At 43.7% G+C, this 21,809-nt stretch overlaps 1 protein-coding gene and 1 non-coding gene across 2 annotated transcripts in view; both read right to left on the reverse strand.

The window, feature by feature from the left end:
• The window catches only part of GLDC (glycine decarboxylase), a 120,626-nt gene that overhangs the window by 35,827 nt on the left and 62,990 nt on the right, over positions 1-21,809 (reverse strand). The gene's annotated exons all lie outside the window — the stretch shown is intronic.
• On the reverse strand, positions 223-323 carry LOC117099519. Its single transcript, XR_004443854.1, has one exon. It is a non-coding gene; the product is annotated as a small nucleolar RNA U13 (small nucleolar RNA).

Raw genomic sequence — 21,809 nt, forward strand, 5'->3', positions numbered from 1 at the left:
AGCATGCATCTGTAGTACCAGCTACTGGGGAGGCTGACATGGAAGGATCACTTGAGTCTGTGAGTGGAGATTGCAGTAAGCCGAGATGGCGCCACTGCACTCCAGCCTGGGTAACAGAGTGAGATCCCATCTCAAAAAAATAAATAAATAACTACAAACACAGTGGTCACACCTAAAACAATGAACTTCAATTTTTTCCTTTTTTTTCCCTTTTCTTTCCCCCTTTAAATGGGTAATGTGTCAACATCTTAACAAGGTTTGAGGAAGGCACACCTCATACATGAGCATGAAAACCAATCATCACTCTTATAATTTCTTAGTGTCACCAAATATTGAGTCAAGGGCCTGATTAGTCCCAAAAGAATGAGGCACTTTTTTTTTTTTTTTTTTTTTTTTGAGGCGTAGTCTCGCTCTGTCTCCCGGACTGGAGTGCAGTGGCCTGATCTCAGCTCACTGCAAGCTCCGCCTCCCGGGTTTACGCCATTCTCCTGCCTCAGCCTCCTGAGTAGCTGGGACTACAGGCGCCCGCCACCTCGCCCAGCTAGTTTTTGTATTTTTAGTAGAGAAGGGGTTTCACCGTGTTAGCCAGGATGGTCTCGATCTCCTGACCTCGTGATCCACCCGTCTCGGCCTCCCAAAGTGCTGGGATTACAGGCTTGAGCCACCGCGCCCGGCCAGAATGAGGCACTTTTAATGTGACACCATTCCTGGCAGTCTCAGTGTCGGATCTCCCAGGCCCCGGATGCAGATGGTTGTTAGGGGCTGGCCATCCTCATCTCAACGGTCCTGGAAGGCGCCACTTTCAGGGCATATGCGATGACTAACATTCCGGTGAGCAATGCTGACTCAATCGTAGACTGTTATTTAATGTTCCCAGTACCCTGTGCAGAAAGGGAAGGGAAATGAGTAATAGATGTATCAGTCCCATTCAAAATGTGTATGTCTGCAGAAGCTGAAGGCAAAAATTAAATACTAAAAAAAGAAACAAAAATTTAAACTTTAAACAAATGAAAATTTAAAAATAAAATAACTTTTTAAAATGTTACCCACAGAAAATAGGTGAGAATTTTAAAAATGTGTATGTTCTCCACGCCATCACCCCCATTTTGCACACAAAGAAACTGAGGTCAGAGTGCTACGTGCCAAATGGTCAACAGTGACAGATGAAGACTTGGGTGTGGAGTCAGCCTGCCTCCCAGAGCTACGGGCTCCCTTTGCTAGCAGTGCTGCTCTTCTGAGCACACTGTGCTCTCCAAGGACAGAGAGTTGTGGGAGCAAATGCAGATTTTCTTTCACAGCAGAATTCTTGTCTGATTGATAGGACTGGGGGGTTTAGCTAAAAGCAAAAAAGAAAGAAAAGAAAAAAAGAAAGAAAGAAAGAAAAGAAAGGAAGGAAGGAAGGAAGGAAAGAAGGAAGGAAAGAAGGAATGAAGGAAGGAGAGAGAGAGAGAGAAAGGAAGAAAGCAAGCCTGTCTTACAAGACCTGAGTCACCCTGTTCCTCGTCACCCGCACTGAGTCAGCTGTAGCTTTCTCTGCTCTCTTCCAAGAAGAAAGGCAAAGACTGCTCTTCTGTTTTCCTGGCTTCTGAAAAACAAGTCCTGGTCTATTTGAGGTTTCTTTATTTTGAGGACAAGAAAATGAATATGCCGTGCTTCAGGAAACCACTCACATCACTGGTAACTTCATCTCCCTGTGCCTGTGTGCCTGAGAGATGTATAAAATGGGGATAGTAATGGTACCCATCGCACAGGGTAGATGTGATGAGTAATGAGATCACTGATGTCAAATGCTTCTCAGCCAAATCCTGCCCATTCTTCAACTGGCTACAACTCTCTGCCAAGCCTTTCCCAAAGCCACCAATCCAGCTCTTCGTCACTTCCTCAGAGAGGCCTTCCCTGAAGGCAAGAATCTTGTCAACCTTGTTCACAACTGTATTCTCTATTCCAAGAACACTGACATAAAGAATATTTGATCGATTTATTAAAGAAATAATCCTCTACCTCGTCCAAATTCTCATAGCATTTTACTCTACAATCTTATCTGACATTACCATCATATACATGTAGTGGACATAGAAAATTATTACCAATTTCACATTTACTTTGTGTGCCTGTCTTATCTCAATTAGAGCATAAGTTCTGAAAGTAGGGTCTAATTCTCAGAGTTCTGTATATTCCCCAACAGGGAACATATAGAACGGTACTCTGCATGTAGTACTTCTGCAATAAGTATTGAGTAAATATTTTAAAAATTGAATTCCTCCAGCACAGGCAATCAATATGAATGTCATCCTTTCCCCTATGGTAAGGAACCTCAAGAAAAACATTTTATATTTATCCCTATGTTTTTCTTATGAATTCTATTCATCTGACTTTCTTGAAAGGCCAATCAAGGTGTAGACTAGGAATGAAGGAAGAGACAGATTACTGGCTGAGCCAGTAGTGTAGGAGAAAGGCAACATGCTAAAGACTTGATCAGAAATGCTGGATTTTTCTCTCTCTCTCTGGCCTTAAACATCTATAAAATCAGCTATGTTTCAACTCAAAAAGTGCAGGTGATATATTCAAATGTGACACAAGGATTACTACTGGGGTATTATTAAAACAAATTGTTAGTGCCACCTGTTGGTAGAAAAGTATTATGAAAAAATAATTGCTTTTCTACATAACCCAGACTAAGCAACCATCAGCAAACTATTATATATGGAGGAGAGGCTAGGTCAGTGCTTTTCTGACATCTGTTTAAAATGAAGTAGTGAATGGTCTAGAGCTGCAGGGCTGGCCAGTGGACGGGGAGCCTCAGAAACACTAAGTTTATGTGAGCACAGCTTGAACTGTCTTAGAAAAACAAGGTCCTCTGGGCCGGTGCATAGTGGCTCAAACCTGTAATCCCAACACTTTGGGAGGCCAAGGCGGGTGGATCACCTGAGGTCAGGAGTTCGAGACCAGCCTAGCCAACATGGTAAAACCCCGTTTCTACTAAAAATACAAAAAATTAGCTGGGCGTGGTGGTGCATGCCTGTAATCCCAGCTACTTGGGAGGCTGAGGTGGGAGAATCGCTTGAACCTGGGAGGCGGAGGTTGCAGTGAGCCGGCATCACGCCACTGCACTCCAGCCTGGGCCACAGGGTGAGACTTCACCTCAAGAAAAAAAAGAAGAAAAGAAAAACAACAAGACTCTCCAGTGCATGGCATTCACTCAGGTTAATGAAGGAGCTGCTGTTTAATGCAGAACAGGAAAATTGAGCAGACAACTTCTTCCAAAACTCAGATTCATTCTACAAAGAATCCACAAGAAATTCAATAGACTAGAAAAAGTAGAACAACTGAGTAACAGCTATTAAGAACTCACAAGGTGAAAACAGTTGGAGTTGATGGAATTCAACACTATTGTGATGACTATAACCTAGGCCCTTTCAGTATCAGTGTATCATCATAGGTGTGCAAGTTCAGGAAAAATACTCAATGTAAACTTAGAAAAAAAAAATAATTTATAGATGACACGGCAGAGATAGGGTGAAGGTGATAGTTCAGAAGAGCTAAAAGTTATTTTGCAAGGTTAGAACAGGAGTTCAAAGAAAAAACAAATTTTAAAGATTTAAAAAATTAATTTCTCTTTCCTTTTACTAAGAACCCTAGCCAAACATATTGAGAATTAGAAATGGATGTTGTGGCTGGGTGCAGTGGCTCATGCCTGTAATCCCAGCACTTTGGGAGGCCGAGGTGGGCAGATGACAAGGTCAGGAGTTCGAGACCAGACGGGACAATATGGTGAAACCCCATCTCTACTAAAAGTATAAAAATTAGCTGGCGTGGTGGCAGGCACCTATAGTCCCAGCAACTCGGGAAGCTGAGGTGGGAGAATCGCTTGAACCTGGAAGGCAGAGGTTGCAGTTAGCCGAGATCGTACCACTGCGCTCTAGCCTGGACAGAGTGAGACTCCATCTCAAAAACAAACAAACAAACAAAAAAGAAATGGATGTTGCAGACCAGGCGCAGTGGCTCATGCCTGCACGCCTGTAATCACAGCACTTTGGTAGGCTGAGCCGAGTGGATTACCTGAGGTCAGAAGATTGACACCAGCCTGGCCAACATGGCAAAACCCTGTCTCTACTAAAAATACAAAAATTAGCCAGGTGTGGTGGTGCGCATCTGTAATCCCAGCTACTTGGGAGGCTGAGGCAGGAGAATCGCTTAAACCAAGGTCGAGGCTGCAGTGATCCAATATTGCGCCACTGCACTCCAGCCTGGGCGACAGAGTAAGACTCCGTCTCATGGGGGGAAAAAAAAGAACATCGTGGCTAACTTTATAGACACCATAAGCCATTTCTCAGATGGTGACTGCTTTGGAATATTTGGAGATGGGTCACTATAGCTGCATGCTTTTCATATATGCAAAAAACATGAAACCCATTTTGCAAGATTACAGAATGCACCAAAGTAATAATTTATGGTGAACACCAGCGGTCACCAAAACTCCCACTGAATCACATTGTAATTATATGGAGAAAACAGTATTTGTGTTCTCAAATAGAATGTTGTGTTTTTATACAAGTCAAAAGATGTTAAAAATGTGCCATAAAGAAAAGACCATGCTTGGATTCTAAAGTTTTAAAAATTATAGTACCAAGAAATTAAGATTTATATATTTTTGAAATACCAAATATCTAGATTGACCATATCTATTTTTGTTTTAATTTTCCCTAAATATTCTGAAAATCATTTCATAGTTTTTAACACACCATTATAGTTTGTGCACGGATGGCCACCTTTAGTGTGTGATTTCAGTGAAGGTCCCATTGAAGTTATTTATAAGCAGTGAACCTATTTTACTTCTTATATTTGAACTTCTTAAGAAGTTTCTTGACTAGGTGTGGTGGCTCACACCTGTAATCCCAACAATTTGGGAGGCTGAGGCGGGTGGATCACCTGAGGTCAGGAGTTCAAGGCCAATGTGGCCCAAATGGCAAAACCTCTTCTCTACTAAAAACACAAAAATTAGCTGGGCATGGTGGCGGGTGCCTGTAATCCCAGCTACTCAGGAGGGTGAGCCAAGATAATCGCTTGAACCCAGCAGGTGGAAGTTCCAGTGAGCTGAGATCGCACCATTGCACTCCAGCCTGGGCAACAAGAGCAAAACTCTGTCTCAGAAAGAAAAAGAAGTTTCTCAGGGTATGTTTTTTAAAAATATTTTATTACTGGTATATTTTTTCAAAAATATTTTATTACATTTAGAAAGACATTTTTTCATGAAAAAATATTTATTTTGTGAGTGATAAATTATAAGTTTAAATATGAGGTGAATTTGTTCCCTTCAACTACCTATAATATCTATAGCATCTAGTACACAGCCCTTTGTACAAAATGTAACATTTAGAAGCTAAAATATACATCATCCTCTCCCAAAAGAATGATTTTCTTGTAGACATAAGCAAGATTATTCTAAAATGCATATGTAAAGGCAAAATAACTGGAATAGCTACTTAAAAAAAAAAAAAAGAAAGAAAGAAACTGGCACAAATCAGTTTATCTGATGTCAAGGCTTATTAACAGTAGCCCCCTCTTATCTGCAGGAAATATCTTCCAGGACACCCAGTGGGTGCCTGAAACCATGGATGGCGCCCAAACCCACGTATACTATGAATTTTCCTATGCATACATATGTATGATAAAATCTAACTTATAAATTAGGCACAGTTAGAGATTAACAACAATAACTGAGAATAAATAGAATAATTATAACACTATACCATTATCACTACTCTTGTGCTTTGGGGTCCACCACTAAATAAAATGAGGGTTACTTGAAAACAAGCACTGTGACAGCATAGCAGTTGATCTGATAACCAAGGTAGCTACTAAGTGACTGACGGGTAGGTAGCATATACACAGTGGATATGCTGGACAAAGGGCTGATTCACATCCCAGGTGGGATGGAACAAGATGCTGCAAAGTTTCATCACACTACTCAGAATGGTGCACAATTTAACACTTAGGATGAATTGCTTATTTCTGGAATTTTCCATTTAATATTTTTGAGCCAGTTGACCATGGGTAACTGAAACTGCAAATAAGTGGGGACTATCATATATAGCTACAATAATTAAGCCTAGGTACACATAAATCACACACACATCAATGGAATAGAATATAGAATCCAGAAATACAGCCACACAAATACCCAACTATTTTTGACAAAGTTGCAAAAGCAATTCAATGGAGGAAAGATCGCCTTTTCAATAAATGAAACGGAAACACTTGGGCGTCCACAGGCACAATCTAAGTCTCACAGCTTATATAAAAAATCACCTGTAAATGGATCATGGACTTAAATGTAAAACATAAAACTATGAAACTTCTGAGAAAAACAAAAAACAATAAAAATTACTGGGATCTAGGGTAGATTTGAAACCAAAGGCACAATTCATAAAAGAAAAAAATTGATTGATAAATTGAACTGCATCATAATTAAAAATTTTTGCTCCCATTAGGGATACAAGGATAAGCTACAGAATGGGAGAAAGTATCTGCAAACTACCATAGCCAACAAACAGTAAGGATGAATGCAATTCAGAAACTGATGCTGGGAAGATGACATGTGGACTTGTTGTCAATGTGCTTAGAAGTACAAAGGAGGGTTACGTTAGGATGTTGAAAATCCACTGGGTTTTCATTGGTGCTGAGTTTAGAGGTGTGTGTGGGAATGCAGAGCCTTTCAGTGGCTTTATTATCTGGGGGAATTCCCTCTTGGTATGAGCCTATGGGAGAGACAGGGTCCTACACTCCCCAAGAAAGCAAAAAGGATTAGATTTTCCCAGTCACTAAACACTAATAAGACATGGAGGTATGAAACAGCCTGCAAAATACTCCACCTGGGACATTATGAATCTGGATGGACAGACCGAAGGAATGGGACAGTTAAAGATTTTCCACAGTGAGGATGGTGACTCTTCCCATAGCGAGACTCCATTTTGTTCTCTGCTGCCAGCCTCTCTTGGGTCTTGCTCACTGCTGAAGTCTTATTCTCCAGCTTTTCCATCAACTCTGTTAACTGCCCAATAACTTCCCTGTAAATTATTTTTCTGCTGAAGTTAACACAAGCCATTTTCTGTTGTTCGCAAACAGGAGCCCTTAGGTGGCACTTATTGTTAAATGTTTCCTACAACAAGATCATGTTTAAGTCACTCATTCCCAGGCAGATCTCACAAACAGATAGTTCCTGCAGCCACCCTGGAGTTTCTCTTGCCTCTAATATCAAAGTTGTTTTTTATTTGCTGCCCCTTTTCGAAGTTGTTTGGCTCCAAGCAAATTATTCCTCTGGATCTCATCTGTCACATGCACATAATGCTACCTATTTCACAGGTGAACTTAAAATTTGTATGATAGAATACATTTATATGGGCTGGGCATGGTGGCTCACGCCTATAATCCCAGCTACTCGGGAGGCTGAGACACAAAAATCGCTGTAATCCCAGCACTTTGGGAGGCTGAGGCAGGTGGAGGCAGGTGGATTACCTGAGGTCAGGAGTTCAAGATCAGCCTGGCCAACATGGAGAAACCCCATCTCTAATAAAAATACAAAAATTAGCCGGGTGTGGTGGTGCACACCTGTAATCCCAGCTACTCAGAAGCTGAGACTCAAGAATTGCTTGAGTCCAGCAGGCGGACGTTGCAGTGAGCTGAGATCATGCCACTGTACTCCAGCCTGGGTAACACAGCAAGACTCTATCTCAAAAATAAATAAATAGGCCGGGTGCGGTGGCTCAAGCCTGTAACCCCAGCACTTTGGGAGGCCGAGACAGGCGGATCACGAGGTCAGGAGATCGAGACCATCCTGGCTAACACGGTGAAACCCCGTCTCTACTAAAAATACAAAAAACTAGCCGGGCGAGGTGGTGGGCGCCTGTAGTCCCAGCTACTCGGGAGGCTGAGACGGGAGAACGGCGTGAACCCGGCAGGCGGAGCTTGCAATGAGCTGAGATCCGGCCACTGCACTCCAGCCTCGGCCACAGAGCGAGACTCCGTCTCAAAAAAAAAAATAAATAAATAAATAAATAAAAGAATACATTTATGTGATAAAAAAAAATTCATCATCAGTGCAGAAGGGTTATAAAGCAAAAAAGCAACCCCCATCCATCCTGCCCAGTGTCACTCCCCAGAAGGAAATACCTCACAATTTCTTGTGATACGTAAGGGTTGGTGTTGGACATCTTTGATGTCAAACTCCCCTCATCCAAACTCTCCTTTACTTTGAGAAACAAAAGTGATGCAAGTGAAACATCAGCTAAGAAAACTGATATGGTAAAAATGACAGCAGTAAAATGATCCTAACAACAACTGTTGAAATGACCCACTTCAGTTCATGGCAACTTCAGAGGACCACTCTCAAGAAAATAAGGTAAAAATGGGTGCAGATTCCTATCTTCCAGGTGGGAAAAACAGGTGACTAACAATTTAACAGTACAAATACCTTGGAAACAGTATGATTTTAACCAGTGAAACTCCATGTATTGCATGTCTCAAGTACCCTAACGTTACCCAGGTCTCTATCTCTACAGGTTTAAAATCAAAACCGCTCAACACGTCATTCTGTAATGTTCTTACCAACCTGTATCAATTTGCCATAAGTTTAGTTCCATAATTAACCTTTGCTATCTAGTCAAAAAACATAGATAAATCAGCTGGTATCAGAAGAACGCCTCAGAGCAGTGGTTCTCACGCTCAGTCTAGTCCCCAGACAATAGAGAGCATCAGCATCACCTGGGAACTTGTTAGAAATGCAAATTCAGGTCAGCACTTTAGGAGGCAGATCACCTGAGGTCAGGAGTTCAAGATCAGCCTGGCCAACATAGTGAAACCCCATCTTTACTAAAATTCAAAAATTAGCTGGGCGTGGTGGCGGCTGCCTGTAATTCCAGTACTTGGGAGGCTGAGGCAAGAGGATGGCTTGAACCCGGGAGGTGGAGGTTGCAGTGAGCTGAGATTATGCCACTGCGCTCCAGCCTGGGTGACACAGCAAGACTCTGTCTCAAAAAAAAAGAAAAGAAAAGAAATGCAAATTCGTAGGCTCCACTCCAGGAATACTGAATCAGAAATTCTGAGGCCGAGAGCAGTGGCTCACGCCTGTAATCCCAGCACTTTGTGAGGCCGAGGTGGGTAGATCACCTGAGGCCAGGAGTTCGAGACCAGCCTGGCCAACATGGTAAAACTCTGTATGGCCGGGTGTGGTGGCTCACGCCTGTAATCCCAGCACTTTGGGAGACTGAGGCAGGTGGATCACGAGGTCAGGAGATCGAGACCATCCTGGCTAACACGGTGAAACCCCATCTGTACTGAAAATACAAAAAATTAGCTGGGCGTGGTGGTGGGTGCCTGTAGTCCCAGCTACTCAGGAGGCTGAGGCAGGAGAATGGCGTGAACCTGGGAGGCGGAGCTTGCAGTGAGCTGAGATCACACCACTGCACTCCAGATTGGGTGACAGAGTGAGACTCTGTCAAAAAAAAAAAAAAGAAAGAAAAAGAAAAAGAAATTCTGGGGTGCAGTCCAGTGTTAAAACCACTGCCCTAAAGTCTAACAAATTTCAAAAATCAAAATATACTCTTGAGAGTTAAGGAAACTGGGGGAAAGGAGCTCCTTCTGACTGCTTTACATTTCCCCAAAGATGGCTCTCCTCATCCCTCACCCTGCTTTCTCCCCTTCCTGGCATTCTGAGTATTTCTTTGGGAAATCAGGGAAGACTCACAGGTCTCTCGTATTTGGCCCCCAGAGCACTCTGTTTCTGAAGTTGCACTAGGCTTGGTGGAAAACTTACCAGAAATGATCAAAGACGTCAACCATGAGCTCAGGAAGGGAGGGGAGGGAGACGGCAAATAGCAGGCTTTTGACCCTCCCTGCTCTAAATTATTTGTGATATGCACATGATAGCCACATCCATCTTGCTAAAACTCTCTTTGGTGTTCCTCCAGGTCAAATTGCTCTCCAACTCAGTGATGCACATTAGAATTAGAGAGGTGTTTCTGCTTGAAAACTCTCCCACTTCTTAGCCAGGTGTGGTGGTGGGCACCTGTAGTGCCAGTTAACTACTTGGGAGGCTAAGGCAGGAAAATCGCTTGAATCCAGGAGTCAGAGGTTGCAGTGAGATAAAATCGTGCCACTGCACTCCAGCCTGGGTGACAGAGTGAGACTCTGTCTCAAAAAAAGCAAAAAAAAAAAAAAAAAAAAACCCAAAACTCTCCCACACGAGCTCCACCCCCAGTGAAGATTCTGAGGTAACTGGTTTGTGCAGTAGGTAGAGCATCTGGGTTCTTCAAAGTCTCCCCAGGTAATTCTAACATGCAGCCAGGTCCAAGAACCTCTGTAAACCCAGTGGTTTTCACAGGCTGGTGGCCAGACCAGCAGCCTCAGCATCACCTGGGAATTTGTTAAAAATGCAAATTCTGGGGCCCTACTCCAGACTTCCTGAATCAGAAACTCTGCAGGGCGAGGCTTAGTAATTGCAGATTCCCTCCAGGTGATTCTCATGCACGATTAATTCTGACAGCCATTGACAGCCCTGTTCACACCTCAATTTAAGAATCTTGCCGGGCGCGGTGGCTCAAGCCTGTAATCCCAGCACTTTGGGAGGCTGAGACGGGCGGATCACGAGGTCAGGAGATTGAGACCATCCTGGCTAATACGGTGAAACCCCGTCTCTACTAAAAAATACAAAAAAACTAGCCGGGCGTTGAGGCGGGCGCCTGTAGTCCCAGCTACTAGGGAGGCTGAGGCAGGAGAATGGCGTAAAACCCGGGAGGCGGAGCTTGCAGTGAGCTGAGATCCGGCCACTGCACTCCAGCCTGGGCGGCAGAGCAAGACTCCGTCTCAGAAAAAAAAAAAAAAAAAAAAAAAGAATCTTCCCATGAAGGAGATTCTGAGAAAAGCAATGGCCAGCTCCGTCTACATTCACAATCACAGTTTGCAGTTTTTAAGGACAAAAACAACTACCTCAATTTTTTAAGCCAAGTGAGCTAATAATAATTCCAACTTGTCTTTCACTTTACATATCCATGGGAGGTGTTAATTACTCTTTCTGTCTGCCTTAAACATCACATTATAATTCTAAACCAGCAATTCCTAGAATGTCCTTGTGAGCTGCTGAATGATTTAAAGAGTGGCAAAGTGTTATGGAGAAAAAGCTGAAGCAAGCCCCGCTGGGCTCAGTGGGAAATGAAAAGGTAATTAAATATTATTTGGCTGTTTTCTACACCAAGCTGGAAATCCTCCCCGGGGTTTATGGGTTGAACAAATAAATAGGAGAAAATAGGGATAAGCTTCTTGACATTTTTTCTTTCAGGCCCTTCAAACACCCTTGGGATCAAAATGTCCTAAGGAAACTAGGAAGACCTGTGAAGACTTGGCTATATCAAGCAAAGTTTTCTTGACAAAATGTGTGGTTATTGTCTTAATCCATCCAGGTGCTATAACAAAATGCCAAACACTGGGTGGCTTATAAACAACAGAAAGCTATTTCCCGTTGTTCTAGAGGCCAAGATGTCCAAGATCCTAGAAGCCAGTAGACTTAGTGTCTAGTGAGGACGCACTTCCTGGTTCATAGATGGCTGTGGTCTTGCTGTGTCCTCACGTGGTAGCAGGGGTAAGGAGCTCTCTGGGGTCTTTCTTAAAATAAGGGCAATAATCCCATTCAGGAGTGTACAACCCTCATGACCTAATTACCTGCCAAAGCTCTCACCTCCTAATGCCATCACCTTGGAGTTAAAATTTTTCTTCTTTCTTTTTTTGAGATGGGGTTTCGCTCTTGTCGCCCAGGCTGGGGTGCAGTGGCGTGATCTTGGCTCACTGAAACCTCTGCCTCCCGGATTCAAGCAATTGTCCTGCCTCAGCCTCCCGAGTAGCTGGGATTATAGGCACCTGCCACTATACCTGGCTAATTTTTGTATTTGCAGCAGAGATGGGGTTTCACTACGTTGGCCAGCCTGGTCTCAAACTCCTGACCTCAGGTGATCTGCCTGCTTCAGCCTCCCAAAGTGCTGGGATTACAGGTGTAAGCCACCACGCCTGGCCTGGAGTTAGGATTTCAATAGGCTAATTTTGAAGGAATGCAAACATTCAACTATAGCACTTATAAAACCTTTTTATGATCCATATTGACTGTCTATTCCTGAATTAAATCTCATTCACTTTTCTGTTGCTAGGAGAGAAACCTACAACATGACTTGGTAGGAAGCCACGTAACAGACTCTTCAAAAACCTCACGTTTTCTAGATCTTAACCTTTCCCTTGAGCTGATGAATTCTCTCTTAGAAAGAAAATTCACTGACGAGAAAGGTCCCTGCTGCAGTATATATGTAGGCAGGGAATGACTGCAGAAAGAACAAAAGCCTTCTATTCGCATAACACAGAAACGCCCTGGATAAGAAGACAGCGCGGAAAGACGCAGCAGCAAGGATGAGGCTGAGCCAGCAGGGCCACACGCAGAGAAATGCAGATGCAGGCCTGAAAGTAACATTTCATTCTGCTACTTGGTCATTTGAGAACCAAGGAGTTGTATTTTGAGTCCATTTGATGTTAAATGTTATCCTATTCTGCAGAGTTTGAACTGGGAGCCTTGGGAGACCTCCTCACTATATTTATTAGGATGGAGGGCTGGTAAGGTAGATGGAGGTGGTACGTTTTGCCTTCAGCCACAGGGCAAGCTTCAAAGCCAACTTTATCACACATCCATCAGCTGATGGAGAAACCCTCTGAGCTCAGGAGAACCAGGTGCAAATGAGCCTATAACCAACTTACTATGCATTTAGAATATGCATGTTCTCCACCATAAAAATATCTCTTTTTTGAATTGACTAAATAACATATGATCAAGGCTCTAAAAAATTTAAATAATCTAAAAACATAAGGACAAAAAGTAAAATCACCTGATATTCTACCACCTAGAGACAACTGTTTGAGTCCCATCTTTTCATACATCTTTCCACCTATGCCCCTGTGCACACACACATACTCAGTTTTACACAGCTAAGATCTGTTGTTCTAAATTTTATTTCACTATATTTTATTTTCTTATAATTCCCCTCCTCTCCTGCTCCCCGTCTCTATGTTATTGACTTTTTTGCTTGAATCCTGATTCTTTCCTTCTTTCTGCTTGCTTTGAGCTTAATTTACTTCTTTCTCTTTTGTTGTAGGGTGGAAGATTAGGTTGGTTTAATATCTTTCTTCCTTTTTCTTTTTTTAAAACAGGGTCACCCAGGCTGGAGTGCAGTGGCACCATCACAGTTCACTGCAGCCTCAACCTCCTGGGCTCAAGCAATCCTCTGGCCTCGGCCTCTCGAGTAGCTGGGACTGCAGAAACTTGCCACCGTGCCCGGCTACTTTTTTAATTTTTTGTAGAGACTAAGTCTCACTATCTGGTCCAGGCTTCTTCTTCTTTTTTTTTTTCAAGACAGGATCTTGCTCTGTCACAGGCTGGGGTGCAATGGTGTGATCATGGCTCATTGCAGCCTAGACCTCTGGGTGTAAGTGATCCTCCCACTTCAGCCTCCCAAATAGCTGGGACCACAGATGCATGCCACCATGCCTGGCTAATTTTTTAATTTGTAGAAACAGGGTCCCACTATGTTGCCGAGGCTGGTCTTGAACTCCTGGGCTCAAGTGATCCTCCCACCTCAGACTCCCAAAGTGTTGGGATTACAGGCATGAACCATGGCACCCAGCTCTTTCTTCTTTTTTAATGTAGTCATTTACAGCTATACACTTTCCTGTTAGCACTGTTTTAGCTACAGCCCATGATGTTTGACATGTTGTATCTTCATTTTGATTCATTGGAAAGTACTTCCTCTCTTTTTTCTTCTCTTAGAAACAGGGTCTCACTCTGTTGTCCAGGCCAGAGTACAGTGGTGTGATCATGACTCACTGCAGCCTCAATCTCCTGGACTCAAGTGATCCTCCCATCTCAGCCCCCAGAGTAGCTGGGACCACAGGTGCTTGCCACCATGCTAGGCTATTTTTTTGGAGAGATGAGATCTTGCTATGTTGCCCAGGCTAGTCTTGAACTCCTGGGCTCAAGTGATCCTCCTGCCTCAGCCTCCCAAAGTGCTGCAATTATAAGCATGAGCTACTGCACCTGGCTTCAAAGTACTTTCTAGTTTTCCTTGTGATTCCTCTTTGTTCCACTGGTTATTTATGTGGGTGTTAGTTAATTTCCACATATTTGTGAATTTTGCTCATCTTTCTGTTATTTCCAGTTTCACTCCATGTGATCAGCCTCTGTTAATCTGTTTTCAACATGCCCTTATGTTCCTAAATGTTTGTTAAGAAATCATTTATTTCTCTATGTTTTTTTTTTTTTTTTTTTTTTTTTGAGACGGAGTCTTGCTCTGCCGCCCAGGCTGGAGTGCAGTGGCCGGCTCTCAGCTCACTGCAAGCTCCGCCTCCCGGGTTCACGCCATTCTCCTGTCTCAGCCTCCCGAGTAGCTGGGACTACAGGCGCCCGCCTCGTCGCCCGGCTAGTTTTTTGTATTTTTTAGTAGAGACGGGGTTTCACCATATTAGCCAGGATGGTCTCGATCTCCTGACCTCGTGATCCGCCCGTCTCGGCCTCCCAAAGTGCTGGGATTACAGGCTTGAGCCACCGCGCCCGGCCTTCTCTATGTTTTTAAATTTGTTTTTAAAAATGTTGGGTAGCATATGCTATTCTTTTATAATTCTTTTGATCTTATCTATATCTGAGTATGTTCTCTCTCATTTCTTATTTGTATATACATATTTTTTCCTTAGGCAAGAAAAAAGTTAACTGATTTCACTGGATTTTTCAAATAATCAGTTTTTGTATTTATTAATCCTTGTGACTACTTTATCTTCTAGGTCATTCATTTTAGCTTTTATCTTTAATCATTTCATTTTTTACCATCATTTTGGTTATATGATTTTTTTCTCACTTCTTCAGATGAGTATTAATTAACTCTTCCATGTTCTCATCCCCAAATGCTGGGTCTTCTGAATCTGTCTTCTGAGTTCCTTAACATTTCCCTCACAGCTTTAATCTGTATTATGGGTTTTTGTTTTGGAATATTTCCTCTAAGTAATTTTCCAAGTCACTAATTTTGTTTTCAAGAGTATCCCATCTTGATTATTTATTGGATAATTTTATTATTTTTTTGTGGATGGGGTCTTGCTATGTCACCCAGGCTGGTCTCAAACTCCTGGCCTTATGTGATCCTCCTATCTCAGCCTCCCAAAGTGCTGGGATTGTGAGCCACCGTGCCCAGTCCTGATTGTTTAAAATTAAAACTCATGATTTTAGTTCCAGAATGTTCTTTTTACTTAATATTGAATGTCAGCCAGCTCTGAGATCAAAATTGTACTGCTATAACTAGTTGACTTTGCCTCATGCCAGTGCCTACAGTGCTGGCTGCCCGGAAAACCTGTTCTGAGCACTCTCCCTGTGATTCCTCTCTGTTGCTGGGTCCACTGAGGTGTGCAGCTATTTTCCCTTTGCTGGCTATGGCTCCATTCACCCTTAGGGCTGAGTTCAGGTTGTTGCAGTATCTTAAGCAGCAGAACCAGTCTGCAAGCTGTCAGTCCTCTGTTGGGGGCTATGGGAGCATCACTGGGAGAATCTCCTCACCTACAAAGGCTAGAATCCACAGTCTCAGAACTACGGAAGACCTGGCCCTACTCCTCCTTCCCCCTGAAGTACTCTGAGGGCCAGAGACCTTCAACCCAGGAACGTTCCTTCAGACAACTGCCTTTCCTCTCAGGGTTTGTGGATCTCCATAAGCCAAGTTCTCTTCAGGCCCCAAAGAACTCCTGCCCTCACCTTAGGGCTCCCTGACTCCTGCAGGCTCTCTGCTTCTATAATCACAGGACCAGCCCACACTGGGCCTATTCTGTTGATAACAAAACGTTGAGTTACCTTATAACAGGGTCCACAGCTGCAAGTCATGTAGCCTGGGCATGTGCAATAGAAAAAGCTTTGACTTCTAACAACACCAAGAACCAGGGATTCCTCCCCTTGGAACCAACAAGACTGGAACAGAACCAGACCCTGCATGCCAGAGCTTCTTCAGAAGTGAGGGGTCTACAGACCTGGAAGATGTAGGACTCGGCATACCTTACCGTAAGCTGTCAAATCTGAAGCACTCTAATTAGAGCTTGCCAAGCCAGCATTCCCAAATTCCTTCCCCTGCCTTCTGATCCCTTAAAACTTGCCCCAGACCCCAAATTGGGGAGAGAAATTTCAGCTGACTCCTGTCTCCTTGCGGGCTGGTTTTGCAATAAATAAAGCCCTTCTTTTCTCAAAAGCTGGTGCCATAGTTATTGGCTTCTGTGCACATCAGGCAGCAAGCCCATTTGCTCAATAACACTTCCTGATCCTACCTCCTGTCAGTCCACTTCTCCATTCAGGACCCATTCAGGCTGCCATCTTCCCCTGAAAGGCACTAGATCTCTTCTCCTTCCTTAATCTAGTTATATAATACTTATTATCCATTTGCCAAAAGCCATGCCTACTATAGGCAACCTGTAGCAGACAGGATCATTGTCCTGCTCAGAGGTCTTTGTTTCATCCTGAAACTCACTTCCAGCTTCTGTGGACAGTTCCAATATGAAATGACCGTATCTGAACTCAAGCATCTGTGTCTCTCCACCTGAGGACATTCTCTGCCAGGCATGTTCTTGGTTAAAAGACAGGCCATAACTACCAAGCCTCAAGTATTGAGGGGTTAAGGCCTCCGGGGAGAGGCCCTCAACAGATGAAGAACAAGTATTGCTGACTCCAGCCTCTCAGTCCTTCCTGGGCAGTGAAGGAGCAGTTGGTAAATATTCTGGCTTCCTCAGCTCTTCACTGGGACAAACCAAAGGCATGTTCCATCCAGTCTCCCACAGTGTCCCCAGTGGGACCTAGCTCTAGAACCCTACACAGTGATGGTGATAACCTGGTCACTAATACAACCTTTTCCAGATGCCCTCACTTCCCTGTCTCACCTCTGCACTTCTCCACTGTGCTTTCTGGGATCAGCAACCAGATAAACTTCTTGTACTGAAGTCCCTGTTTCAGGGTCTGATTTTGGGAAACCCCAAATAAGACACAACATACCAGAGGCATAGTGGCATCTCTGACAGACAGTTACCAGCATTCAGGGCCAACTGGCATCTGGGTCAATAACAGCATTTCCAGTGCAGGGCCCTTCTCTCCAGTCAGGGTCTATGTCTCTTTCATGGGTCGGGTCAATGCAGATAATACAGAATATAAATCTAAATTGCACCATGGTAGATCATGAATAGTAGGAATGAAAATGTAAATAAAAAGGACTAAGAGTGGGTAAATGTTAGACTATCTGGGTTGACCAAAAGATAATATTTACCAGAGAAGGCCACAGACATTGTGCTAGATAAGGTGCAAATCCTTTATGTTTATTGTATATTTAGAGTTGCCTTTGTGCATCAAAAAACAGTGAAAAGGAAATTCATGGAATGAGAGGTGATATTTGTAAATCATATATCTGATAAGGAATTAAGAATACATAGGCTGGGCATGGTGGTCATGTCTGTAATCCCAGCACTTTGGGAGGCCGAGGCGGGAGGATCACCTGAGATCAGGAGTTTGAGACCAGCCTGGCCAACATAGTGAAACCCCATCTCTACTAAAAATACAAAAACTAGTCAGGTGTGGTAGCGGGCACCTGTAATCCCAGCTACTTGGGAGGCTGAGGCAGGAGAATTGTTTGAACCTGGGAGGCGGAGGTTGCAGTGAGCCAAGATCGCCGCACTGCACTCCAGCCTGGGCGACAGAGCAAGACTTTGTCTCAAAAAAAAAAAAAAAAAAAGGCCGGGCACGGTGGTTCAAGCCTATAATCCTGGCACTTTGGGAGGCCGAGACGGGTGGATCACAAGGTCAGGAGATCGAGACCATCCTGGCTAACCCGGTGAAACCCCGTCTCTACTAAAAAAAATACAAAAAAACTAGCCGGGTGAGGTGGCGGGTGCCTGTAGTCCCAGCTACTTGGGAGGCTGAGGCAGGAGAATGGCGTGAACCCGGGAGGCGGAGCTTGCAGTGAGCTGAGATCCGGCCACTGCACTCCAGCCTGGGCGACAGAGCGAGACTCCGTCTCAACAACAACAACAAAAAAAAAGCCAGGCATGGTGTCTCACACCTGTAATCCCAGCACTTCGGGAGGATGAGATGGGCGGACCACCTGAGATCAGGAGTTTGAGACCAGCATGGCCAACATGGCAAAACGCTGTCTCTACTAAAAATACAAAAAAATTCGCTGGCCATGGGGGTAGGCGCCTGTAGTCCCTACTCGGGAGGCTGAGGCATGGGAATTGCTTGAACCTGGGAGGTGGAGGTTCCAGTGAGCCGAGATGGTGCCACTGCGCTCCAGCCTGGGCAACAGAGCGGGACTCCATCTCAAAAAAAAAAAAAAGAGGCCGGGCGCGGTGGCTCAAGCCTGTAATCCCAGCACTTTGGGAGGCCGAGACGGGTGGATCACGAGGTCAGGAGATCGAGACCATCCTGGCTAACACAGTGAAACCCCGTCTCTACTAAAAATACAAAAAAACTAGCCGGGCGAGGTGGCGGGCGCCTGTAGCCCCAGCTACTCGGGAGGCTGAGGCAGGAGAATGGCGTGAACCCGGGAGGCGGAGCTTGCAGTGAGCTGAGATCCGGCCACTGCACTCCAGTCCGGGCGACAGAGCGAGACTCCGCCTCAAAAAAAAAAAAAAAAAAAAAAAGATACAAAGAACTACTATAACTCAACAACAAATCTCCTAAGAAACCCAATTTTTAAAAGGGCAAAGGACTTGAATACACATTTCTCCGCAGAAGATGTACAAATGCATGGTAAGCATATGAAAAGATGCTCAACATCGCTGATCATTGGGGAAATGGCCATTAAAACCACAATGAGATACCACTTTACACCTCTCACAATTGCTATTACTTGAAGAAACAGAAAATAACAAATGTTGGTGGGGGATATGGAGAAATCAGAACCTTTGTGCACTGCTGGTGGGAATGGCTATTCCTCAAAAAATTAAACATACAATTGCCCTATATCCAGCAACTCCACTTCTGGATATACACCAAAACAAAAGCAGAAAGCAGGGCCTCAACTAGATACTTGCACGTCAATGTAAAGTGGCATTATTCACTACAGCCGAAAGGATGGAACAACCCTAGTGTCCCTCGATGGATAAATGGATAAACAAAATGTGCTATATATATGCAATGAAATATTCCGCCTTAAAAGGAAGTAGGCCAGGCGCAGGAGATCATGCTTACATGTAATCCCAGGACTTTGGGAGGCCAAGGCAGGAGGATCACTTCAGGTCAGGAGTTCCAGACCAGCCTGGGCAACATAGCGAGACCCCTGTCTCTACAAAAATGTTTAAAAATAGCCAGTCATACTGGTGTGTGCCGGTAGTCCCAGCTAAGTGGGAGGAAGCTAAGTGAGGCAGGAAGATCGCGTGAGCCTGGGAGGCCAAGGTTGTAGTGAGCCAAGATCCTGCTACCGCACTCCAGCCTGGGCAAAAGAATGAGACCCTATCTGAAAAAAAGAAAAGAGGAAGTAAATTCTGACACACGCCACAACATTGATGAACCTTGAAGACATTATGCTAAAATAAGCCAGACACAAAAGGGCAAATATTGTATGATCCAGTTATATGAGATTCCTAAAGTAGTCAAATTCATGGAGCCAGAAAGTAGAATGGTGGCCGCCAGGGGCCAGGTAAAAGGGGAAAGAGGAAATGAAGAGTTACTGTTTAACAGGTTCTGAGCTTGAATTTGAGAAAATTAAAAAGCTCTCAGATGGATAATAGTGATGGTTGTACAACAATGTGAATATACTTAATGCCTCTGAACTGTACACTTAAAAATACTTAAAACAGTCAATTTTGTGTTATGTATATTTTACCACAATAAAAAATACTTTAGAGTTGTGAAATACTACTAAGGCTACCTCCTAAAAATACGTCATCTGCAATATCATACAATAATAATATCATACAATACAATATCATACAGTAAAGGAAAGGAAACATTCAAATTCAAAACTTTTTGTGACTACAGAACTCTACAGACACACTGACTGACTCTAATTAGTCAGGTATAAATGAAATTACCAGGAAATGGTTCCTTGATGATACCTGTGACTGCGCCTGCTATTTTGAGTATAACGTCAGTGGCTGACATGGTATTAGAAAGTCTTACTCTGTGCAGAGTAGTGAAGAAGCCTGTGTTTCTTCTTACAAAAAACGTGAAGTGCATATAGGTCCCCTAGACTTCACTGGACTCTAGCCAGCAGTACATCATGACAAACTAGCCAACATATAAGCCCTGTTGTAGACACAGAATAATTATAAGACAAGGAACTTGTCATCCACGTGTGCAGCGATTAGCACAAACAAGCCAAAATAGGAATTGAAACACGGTCAAAAAGAAATCACTTATATATGGAATAGGTGCTGTATCCCTTCTTTTTTTTCTGCAAATTAAGACACCAAATTACATTTACTCACTAGAAGAATGGCCCTGTACTTTCTCAACAAAGAATAAGGCATTTTCCCATCTGTCACAGCAGCTTCTGCTGATGACCAGAAACATCCTTCATTCCTTCATCTAAGCCTAAACCTTATGCAAAGCCCCTGCCATGCTCAAATCAGCTCTTGGGAATGGATGTTATAGCTGGGAATCTTAGGAACCGGAGAAGACATCATTACCAGGAATGACATTGTGATAAAGATCTCTTGCCCTCTGCAAGACTGGGATAGGGTATGGAGTCTCACTGTCCATCATACAAATGAGAAAAATTAGGACAAAGAAAGAACACCAGGTGTATAAGGAAAAGCAACGGAGACACTAGTTCTCAACCTTGGCTGCAAGTTGGAATCATGTAGGGAACTGTAAAGAAATACTCACGCCTGGGTCCCTTCCATCACCCCAGTCATTCTCCATTGAGATTATGATTCAATCCGGGATTGTGATACGGGCATCAGGAATGTTATAAAGTCACCATGGGATGGATGTAATTCCTAGCCAAGGTTGTAAACCACTGCTTTAAAAAGACAAATTTCCTGATTCTTAGGTCAGTCTTCCAGGAGCCTGGCTGGAATCACAATTTACTGCAAGAGCTAATAACCAGAATTAAAATAGTCTTGAAAAAACACTCTCCAGAATGACAGTGAAGATGTGATTATATTCCGTCACTAGAGGGCGAAATTTCTTAATTTTCAACATTTAATAACTATCATTGCCTCAAGGTTAAGAATTCACTGAGGTTCCTCTCTTAAAACAAAACAAAACAAAAACGAGTCATGAAGTTCTAACGAAGGTATACTAAAGCTTGACTTTCATGCTATCAGCTCCTACCTATTTATGAAGTGAGACTTTAAGACACAATTGAGGCTGGGCGCGGTGGCTCAAGCCTGTAATCCCAGCACTTTGGGAGGCCGAGACGGGCGGATCACGAGGTCAGGAGATCGAGACCATCCTGGCTAACATGGTGAAACCCCGTCTCTACTAAAAAATACAAAAAAATTAGCCGGGCGAGGTGGCGGGCGCCTGTAGTCCCAGCTACTCGGGAGGCTGAGGCAGGAGAATGGCGTGAACCCGGGAGGCAGAGCTTGCAGTGAGCTGAGATCCGGCCACAGCACTCCAGCCTGGGCGGCAGAGCGAGACTCCGCCTCAAAAAAAAAAAAAAAAAAAGACACAATTGAGAGCACTGTATCTTTTCATTGCTACATACCCTCTTCCCAAAGGGTTTGTATTTTATAGGGTGTATTGTTTTTACAAAGTACATGGCTTTGCTGTG

Source organism: Trachypithecus francoisi, unplaced genomic scaffold, assembly GCF_009764315.1.
Source record: "Trachypithecus francoisi isolate TF-2019V2 unplaced genomic scaffold, Tfra_2.0 Lachesis_group16, whole genome shotgun sequence".
NCBI classification, from domain to species: Eukaryota; Metazoa; Chordata; class Mammalia; order Primates; family Cercopithecidae; genus Trachypithecus; species Trachypithecus francoisi.